Genomic DNA, 10,108 nt, shown 5'->3' on the forward strand with positions numbered 1-10,108 from the left:
GATAAACTTAACAATTAAACCTCTTCAATCATAATGAAATTTTGTCTTAAAGTCAATAGACGAACAAATGTAAATTGATTTATTATTTTTGTTGTGTGTTCTTTTTATTGTTTTTTTTTTTATATTATATCATTACTTTACATATTTACGGTTGGTGGTTATATTCATTTTATGTATCATTATGTATAGAAATCCGTTATACATGCCACATTTAGCCGAAAGACTATTGTTTTAAATTGTGGGTAAAAACGCTTAAGTTCTTGACAAGGTGAATAAAGTGGTGTAAAACTTGATAACCGAATTTTTTTCCGACACCAGATCCTAGGACCAAATATGTTGACTGTTTTTTATTTGTTGTCCAATAAACAGATGATTAATTTATGTAATTTATTACAATTTTTTACGTTTATTTCACTGTCAAACCAGTTTTAGCTACTTTTATTTAGTTGTAACAAACTAAAAGTTTAGTAGTTTTCTGTGTAATTAAGTTTTATCCAAAGTTAGTCTTTATAAATGTACGTAGAATTTTGCATATTTACGTTCATAAATAAGTTAGGTCTAATTTTAGTTGAAAAGTTTTTTTTGTACTACTGTTATGTTAACTTACATTTAAACATTTTACTTACCTGTTTTATTTGTTTCTTTATCGACCTTTACTATTTCATATTATAAGTTTATCTCTAAAGCAAAATTTTAAAATATATTTAGTGTAATCATATTTTTTTAGTCTAAAAGTTTTAATGCTTTTAAATTAAATGAAAAGAGTAATGAAACTTTATTTAACTTCAAACATATTGTACATGTACTCGTTCATAAAATTTACGTATTGGTATTTTAATTTAAACATACTGTAAATAATAAAATTTACAAACCACTAATCTACATGATTATTTTTTATAACTTACAACAAAAAACGAAATGCAATTTTTGAAGCTCTTAATTAGTACAACAAACATATGAATTTCGTTTAATTCCCTACCATATTAGATTCTTTTTCTTTTTTCCCCAAATGAGTAAATTTTATTTTCTAAAGTAATTAGTATTTTTCAGTTAACGATAAAAGTTAAAAGCGGGATTTAACGTTGCAAATATTACGGTTAAAAAAGAAAAATCTACTCATATACAAACTATAGCTTAAGAACTATAAAGTTAATAAAAGTCGTTTAACGGTTAAAGCTTAACCTTATAACTAGTTGAGTTTGTTAGCAATGCACAAGCGTCACTTTTACAAATGCGAATTTTTTGCACGAACCAGCATTTTAAAAACTTAGTTTACTCAAAAAGTTCTAATTTAAGAATAAATTAGATAAGTTTTTGTTTATAAATTAAAAAAGGTTAAAAAAAAGGCTTAAATTATAAAAGTTCTTAATTTAAACACTAAAAATCGTGAAATGATGAAACGTGAAAAAGTGACATAGTGCATTTGTGACCCGTTTCCAGTTGAACTCAGTAAGTGTTTTTTAAATAACAAACTTGTTTTCTGTTACATTGAATAGTCATAGAAAGCATCAACTTAATAGTTTTGTTTCTCTAAATTTGGAATACGAATGAAATGAAATAATTTTACGTTCTTGTAAATCCCGGTAAGCACGAAATCATTACTTTACAAGTAGTATATTACTTTGAGCTATTAACTTATGTTAAAGCCTTATTTTTATACTTTTAGTTTTTGAACGTAGAAAATCTGAAAATAGTATTATTTAATTATTTAATTATTAAGTTTGGTCAGATGATATTTTTTAATCGTAAACGTTAACATATTTTACCAAAAATTCTCAGAACTGTGATTAGAACTGAAAAAGCGGCAAGAAATAATTTGTAATTAAAATGTAGAATTAAACAAAGAAAACTACAGTTTAAGGTTTTTATAAGCATCTAATTCAGTTTCTTGTACAATTATTTTTACTTTTTATGAATATTGTTGGCTTTAATAGAACTTAATATACAAAACCTGTGCTTTTCACGTTTTTTACAAAGGCGATGAATTCAGTAATATGTTGTGGTCTTTTAACTTACTCTTTAGAATTAAGTGTAAAACAAAAACATTTTACAATAAAAAACAAGTACATCTACTTACTGGTTTCCATACAATTTTTTACAGAAAATTTTGTTAGAAACTTGTATATTTTTTTGTGAGACATACTTTTATCTCATGTTAAACTATCTAGTTTTGTGTAACTAGTTTCTAATAATTTATATTATCGCAAAATTCGCAGCTAATACCAATCTTCATTAATATAAACGGTTTCTTATATTATTAATTTTTTGTTTAGTGAGCCATTTAAATACTTAAATTTTGTACAGAATTATGTGTCTCAAATATGAAAAAAATATATACTTTTAGGATTTGATAATGTTTTAAATGGTAAAAAAACTTAATAAAACTTATGTTATCATTTTCATTTGATGTAGCAATAAAATATATCTGAAACACAACTCTATTATTTAGTTATACATTGTTAACAAACAAGTTTAAATACTTTAGGTATAAGACTATTAAGAATTTATAAATTCTAAATTGCAAACAATATTTTTGAGGTAGTTTTTGTTATGGCTTGTTAGAATTGATATTTTTTTTATACTATTAATAATACACTATAAAATTTACTTTCAAAAGCAAAACACATTTAAAAGCTAAATTAATTAACATCACATAAGGAATTTCATACATAAGTTAAAAACATTTTTTCTGACATAACTAACAACATAAATTGTTTGAATTGAATTTTTATGGTAACAATTCATACTAATAACAATTTTTAATTAACATGTATAATCCACTAATAAATGAACAATCCATTAGTGCTTTAACTAACTTTTGATGAACTCAACAAACTTAATTAATTACTATTGTATAATACATAGTAAAATAAGCTAGTAGCTGACAATGACTTTCTAAACATACTTTCTATTTTAGTTTGGATGCTACTTAAACTCTAGTGGAAAATTTTTGTTGGGCGAAAATGACTTTTCTGTCCATTACTTTTTTAGTTTTAAAACAGCAACCTTTATTTTTATCAATAGAGTTAAATCGTAGTCATGTTTGTGTTAAGCTTTCATACAACAGAACCTTTTTGGATAACAGAATTTTTTAATTCGTAACTAAACGAAAAATAAATACTGTTTTCTCCAACTTTTAAACTATTTTCTAACACTTTTTAACTAATAGTAGCTGCATAATCGTTTTTGTAATTGTTGTAAAAGAATAACTAAACAAAAGATAAAAGATCAGCATTAACTTTGAACTTTTGGAAAAACTTATACATTAAAACTAAGTATTTATGTTTTTAATATTTATCGGTATGTGATTTAATTTACTTACGAATGAATTTTTAAAAAAGATTAATTTGAAAACTTTTATGAAAAAGTTTATCTAGGTAAACCTCAAAAACGGCTAAAATTATTAAAGTATACGAGATCTAAAAAAATATTATTTAAGTAAAGCTTAAGTATTTAGTTGTAAACTGTTTCTTAGTTTTATAAGTTGAAATTTTATCTAATGTTGTATTAAGTAAGTTTATAGTAGTTTGATTTCATGATAAAAGTTTATATGTTTACGACCATAAACTGCTACTAATATTTTTCATTGAGTGTAACTAACTGTTTAGCTATCTGTTAACTTTTTAGTTACTATGCATAAAAATAAATCACTTAAAAAAATGATACTAAGCATAAATAATGAGTTTAAAATAAGAGCATTGTAGACTTTTTTGAAGTACAATAACTTAATATATATATATATAACATATATAATTTATTGAAATGACGAACTTAAAAATGCTGGAACATATGTTTCATAAAGACAAGAAAGATTGTCTCTAATCTTCAGCCAGTTCAAATTTAAAATAAAAAGCACTTTGGTAAACAAAGATGCAAAAGTTTACAAAAAAACAAAAACAATATGACGTAAGAATTGAACATTGTACATTACAAATATTAAGTAGACGGTGTTCAAGTTTGAATATTAACCTTATTATATATATATAACCTTATTATATACATACATATATCAATTGATATAAAGACAAATCACAAATAACGGTTAACATATAAGAAGGACAATTTCAAAACTTTAATATTTTTACTGTAACTATTCAAAAAAAAATACAACTTATTATATATACGATAAGTATATACATACTACTTATAACTTATTATATAAGTTAAATTAAAATAGGCGTGGAGACACCGGGGATCGAACCCGGGGCCTCAATCATGCAAAGCTTGCGCTCTACCACTGAGCTACGTCCCCACTTGTTGAGATGCAGTTTGTAACGTTTATAAACACATCTATTGAGTAAACAAGCAAAGCGAGTGTTCTCTATAAACGGTAAACATAATAAAACTAATGAAAGCGTTTTGAAAAACAGTTTATAAACAGAATATTATTTTTTATCTTACTGTTTTGTTTTTTTTAAATGTCGATCTTTTTAATTAAAAACTAATTTGTCAAGATTTTTACGCAAGTACTGTACTTTCATTTTGAAAAGTAAAAAATTTATTAGCGTCCAAAAAATAAGTTTTTTTAAAACTTTAATGCCAATAATATTTTCCACGTTAACCTTTTTAAAATTTTATATTAATTTTTATATTTAATTAAACTTTTTTTATTAAAAAAGTCGATAAAAAAAGGAAGTTAGTAGCTTTTAATAAATAAAGTATCAAGCAATTTTAAACAAAAATACTTAATCATGTTTATTTGTTTTCGTTTGTATGGTTATATTACTTTTGTTGTTTTAAATACATAAGTCTGATGCATTATTTTCATATAGTTAAATTGAGGTTTTTAAATCTACTTTCTTAAAACTGTAATGTTTTCTATTTAAATATCTGGTTGAAATAATATTTTTAATGGTCTGGAACAAAAAAAAAGTTGTAACAGTTCTTTAAAAACTTTTTGGAATTTTTGATAATATATCTAGGTTCTACTTAACGGAATTACCAGAGTTTGAAAAATATGAATAATAGTATCAAAATTATTACACATAAATGATCAAGTATAATTAACTTAAAACACTTTACAATGGCTGCAAATATAAAAACAAAATATAAAAGTTTTATTGGATATTTTAACTTCTTTAAAGCATCTAAAAAAGAAATGTTGTAAAAGTAAAAAAATATTTTATTGTGAAGAAAACAAAAACTTTCTAAATTTGCTTAATTTTTGCGTAACTTATTTTTAAAATATTTTCTGTTATAAAAATCATGTATATAAATTGTTTTAACAATAATGATTGGTTTTATAAAACTTTAGCGGCTTCTTTATACTATATGTTTGAACTTGACAAAGTATCTTATTAAGTTTGTTGAAATATATTACTGAGTTTATTAAAAATCTTATTGAACTTGTTAAAACTATATGATTGTGTTCGTTTAAATATATGTCTGTTTTCGTTAAACTATACGATTTTGTTCGTTAAATTATATAATTGTGTTTCTGAAAATATATTAATGTGTTCTATAAAGTGTATGATTGATTATGTTCGTTAAAATATTTGATTTTGTTCGTAGAAATATATGATTGTTTTCAATAAAATATATAATTGTTTTACGTTACAATATATAATCGTTTTCGTTAAAATATGTAACTGTGTGGTTAAAATATGATTGTGTTTGATAAAAAATATTATTGTGTTTGTTACAATTTATGATAGTGTTCGATAAACTATATGACTGTGTTCGATAAACTATATGATTATGATTGTTAAAATATATGATTACCTTCATTAAATTATATGATTTTGTTCGTTAAAGTACATAATTATGTTTGAGAAAATACATCATCATTTTCATTAAAATATACGATTTGTTCGTTACACTATATAAAATGTTCGTTATTGAGTTCGTTACAATTTATGATTGAGTTCTTTACAATTTATGATTGTGTTCGTTACAATTTATGATTGTGTTCGTTACAATTTATGATTGAGTTCGTTACAATTTATGATTGAGTTCGTTACAATTTATGATTGAGTTCGTTACAATTTATGATTGAGTTCGTTACAATTTATGATTGAGTTCATTACAATTTATGATTGAGTTCTTTACAATTTATGATTGTGTTCGTTACAATTTATGATTGTGTTCGTTACAATTTATGATTGAGTTTGTTACAATTTATGATTGAGTTCGTTACAATTTATGATTGAGTTCGTTACAATTTATGATTGAGTTTGTTACAATTTATGATTGAGTTCGTTACAATTTATGATTGAGTTCGTTACAATTTATGATTGTGTTCGTTACAATTTATGATTGAGTTCGATACAATTTATGATTGAGTTCGATACAATTTATGATTGAGTTCGTTACAATTTATGATTGAGTTCGTTACAATTTATGATTGTGTTCGTTACAATTTATGATTGTGTTCGTTACAATTTATGATTGAGTTCGTTACAATTTATGATTGAGTTTGTTACAATTTATGATTGAGTTCGTTACAATTTATGATTGAGTTCGTTACAATTTATGATTGAGTTTGTTACAATTTATGATTGAGTTCGTTACAATTTATGATTGAGTTCGTTACAATTTATGATTGTGTTCGTTACAATTTATGATTGAGTTCGATACAATTTATGATTGAGTTCGTTACAATTTATGATTGAGTTCGTTACAATTTATGATAGTGTTCGTTACAATTTATGATTGTGTTCGTTACAATTTATGATTGTGTTCGTTACAATTTATGATTGAGTTCGTTACAATTTATGATTGAGTTCGATACAATTTATGATTGAGTTCGATACAATTTATGATTGTGTTCGTTACAATTTATGATTGAGTTCGTTACAATTTATGATTGTGTTCGTTACAATTTATGATTGAGTTCGATACAATTTATGATTGAGTTCGTTACAATTTATGATTGAGTTCGTTACAATTTATGATTGTGTTCGTTACAATTTATGATAGTGTTCGTTAAAATATATAGTTGTGTTCTTTAATTTATATGATTTTGTTCGTTGAAATATATGATTGTATTTTTAAGGTATATGATCTTGTTTGTTAAAATATTTAACTGCTCGCGAAACTTTACTAATAAGCTACTAAAAGTTATTAGTAGCAAGAAAAATGCCAATTTTTTTCCAGTTTATTTAAAATATATATTGTTTGTTTCAAAAAATATAAAACTAGAAATACATCAGGGATTTAAATTAAGTTATTTTTTTAGTTTTATAAATCTGTGAAACTTAATAAAGTTCATGTTGTTCAGTATTTTAAATGGTGTTTTTAACAAATTAAGTTTAGAAAATATTTATTGTTAAAATAAATAACAAATCACGCAAATTCGTTTCTTTTACTATAAATTTCAGTTAATAAAACTTTACAAAATGACTCCTGAAAAAACAAAAACGATGCATACTGAAAAACTTTGTGAACAAAAAAGATAAAACATGCTACAGTAGTGTGATACATGAGTGCACTTATTTGCTTTAGCCTACAAATTTATAAATTATATACCCCTATTATAGATCTTTAACGTGCGGGGATATAGCTCAGTGGTAGAGCAATCGACTGCAGATCGATAGGTCCTTGGTTCAAATCCGAGTGTCCCCTCCTTTTTATTAGGCAATACCGAAGTAAATTTTATGTTATAAAATATTACGTTTTATGTATATTTTGAAATTTCTATGCTCAAAATAATACCAAATTAATAATATCATACCTGCTTAAACAAAAAAAATAGTTAAAAATAAGCAAAAAATCCAATTCTGTTAAAATTTAAAGGTACTTAATAACTACTTTTTGTATGCATTTTGTTAAATAAATATCTTAAAGATATTATTTATAAGTTTTTGTATAATCTGACATAATGTGCACGTATTTCGGCAAAGTTTTTATTTTGATTGCGTTCATTGTAAAGTTTAATCAATGCTACTGCACTATACAATGTGTTTATAATCACAACCGCACTTATCTTAATAACTGCCTCGATAGCTCAGTCGGGAGAGCGTCAGACTGAAGATCTGAAGGTCCTTGGTTCAATCCCGGGTCGAGGCATGCTGTTGTTTATCATGTTTGCAAGAATAATTATTCAAGAATACATAAAAACAAATTGTACAGTATCATTCCTTTATTGTACCAACATATGTTTCTGTTGGTACAATCAACACACTTCAACTGGGTTCTGTAAAAAATAATTACTGTAATGAAAGAACAGAAGCATAGAATAAAGTGGTTGCATACATGTTTTCATTAAAATAAAATATTTTCTACAGATAATAGTTAATAATAGGTAAAATACTTAATATTAAATCCGACTGTTATAAAACTATATTATATTTGTAATTTATAAGTCTAAAACTAGTAAAGTAAACTAAAATGCACAACAAAACAACAAATCATAATATAAACAAAGCACTCACGTTAATGGAAAGAATAACTGATTCAAATTTACTGTCTTTAATTAATGAACGAAATACATTTCAAAATATATTCCAGTAAAGTTATTTCACTAGGATATTTTGTTAGCAAACGATTAAACCTATATTTTGAACAGTTACTTAAGAATACTAAATATATTGAATATAAATATAGTCGTGTAAAATTTTAACGATAAGTATACGAGTGGATTCAAAACTCGGTCTTTTTTATCGTAAACTAACTTTAGAATAACGTTTTTCAAATTAATATTCTTTATAAATTTAACACCAGGTCCAAATATCTACATATTTAGGGTGCACGACAAATTCGGACAAAAAACTTTTCGTTTATTTTAATAAATTTTATTAGTTATTTTTTCATTTTATTATCACTGCTACCCCTAACCCTTACCCTCGATCGGTAGCTTATTTTTATTAATTATTTTTAGATATATATTTTTTTTTACTATCACTGTTACCCCTAACCCTCGATCTGTAGCTTTTTTTTATTAATTTAATTTTTTAATTACTTATTTTATTTATTTTAATATTTTTTTATACTTTTTTACTCTCGTGCAAAAATGACCCTCTCTGCAAAATTGTCACTCGTGCAAAATTGTCTTCGTGCAATTTTGACCCGTAGCTATTTTCATTATGTATGCTTTAACTAGAAGTGTAGCTTATCTTGTTTGTACGTTTGTAGTATTTATATCATTTGACTATCAAAACAGAAGCACAAATTTGTTCTTTTTAAAAAATAAAAGCAGCTTTTTTCTGATTGGCTAAATAAAAAACGAATTTTGAATCCACCCTAAATATACTATAAACCGTTTACAATTATTTTATTAATATATGTATCAAGAATCTCACATCAATCGGTATTGCTAATTACTGTTGAAGTAGATTAAAAACAATAAAACCTTAAAAATTTTGTTACTTTCTAACATTTTGTATAGGAGTAAATATAAAATAACTTATCTAGATGAGTTAGTTGCAACTTTTTTAATACTTAAAAATATTTGTTTAATTGATTTATATAAATTGTTTGGAGGAATTAGTTTTAATATTTGTAATGACTAGTTAAACAATCAACTAGTTAAATTGTTTTGAAAGAACTTGTTAAATTATTTGAAAGATTTGAATAAGTTATGTAGAGAAGTTTATTAAATTATTTGTATCAACTAGTTAAATTGGTTTAATGAACTACTTAATTTTTTAAAATCAATTAATTTAAACTATCTGAATGGGTTACTTAAAGTATTAAACTGAACTATTTAAATTATTTGACTGAATTGTTTGAATTATTTTACTGACTATTTAAATATTGAACTAAAGTATTTAAATTATTTGACTGAACTATTTTAATCATTTGACTGAACTTTTTTTTATTATTTGACTTGAATCAATTAAATTATTTGACTAGACTTGTTAAATTGTTTTACTGAACTAATTAAACTATTTTACTGAACTAGTTAAATAATTTGGCTGAACTATTTGAACTATTTGACTGAACTAGTTAAATTAATTGACTGAACTAGTTTAATTATTTGACTGATGTCGTTCAAAATATAACAGCCTGTGTTGTGGAAGTGACAGTTTTACATGGAAATTATAAAAATATTTTATACCTATAGTATCTAAGTTATTTAACAGTAACAATTAGATAAATTTAACCAAAACAAAAACTCAAAATTTATATTTTTATATGAAAGGAAACAAAAACTTTTTTATATAAAAGT

General features: G+C 24.0%; 3 non-coding genes across 3 annotated transcripts; 2 read left to right on the top strand and 1 right to left on the bottom strand.

Moving 5' to 3' along the window:
• Nucleotides 1–4,180: 4,180 nt before the first annotated feature.
• On the bottom strand, nt 4,181–4,252 carry Trnaa-ugc (transfer RNA alanine (anticodon UGC)). The gene has a single exon. It is a non-coding gene; the product is annotated as a tRNA-Ala (tRNA).
• Nucleotides 4,253–7,491: 3,239 nt separating this feature from the next.
• Nucleotides 7,492–7,563, top strand: Trnac-gca (transfer RNA cysteine (anticodon GCA)). The gene has a single exon. It is a non-coding gene; the product is annotated as a tRNA-Cys (tRNA).
• A 371-nt stretch (nt 7,564–7,934) lies between these two features.
• Trnaf-gaa (transfer RNA phenylalanine (anticodon GAA)) lies at nt 7,935–8,007 on the top strand. The gene has a single exon. It is a non-coding gene; the product is annotated as a tRNA-Phe (tRNA).
• The last annotated feature ends 2,101 nt before the right edge of the window (nt 8,008–10,108 follow it).

This window comes from Thalia democratica, chromosome 9, assembly GCF_965202585.1.
Source record: "Thalia democratica chromosome 9, ktThaDemo2.hap1.1, whole genome shotgun sequence".
NCBI lineage: Eukaryota > Metazoa > Chordata > Thaliacea > Salpida > Salpidae > Thalia > Thalia democratica.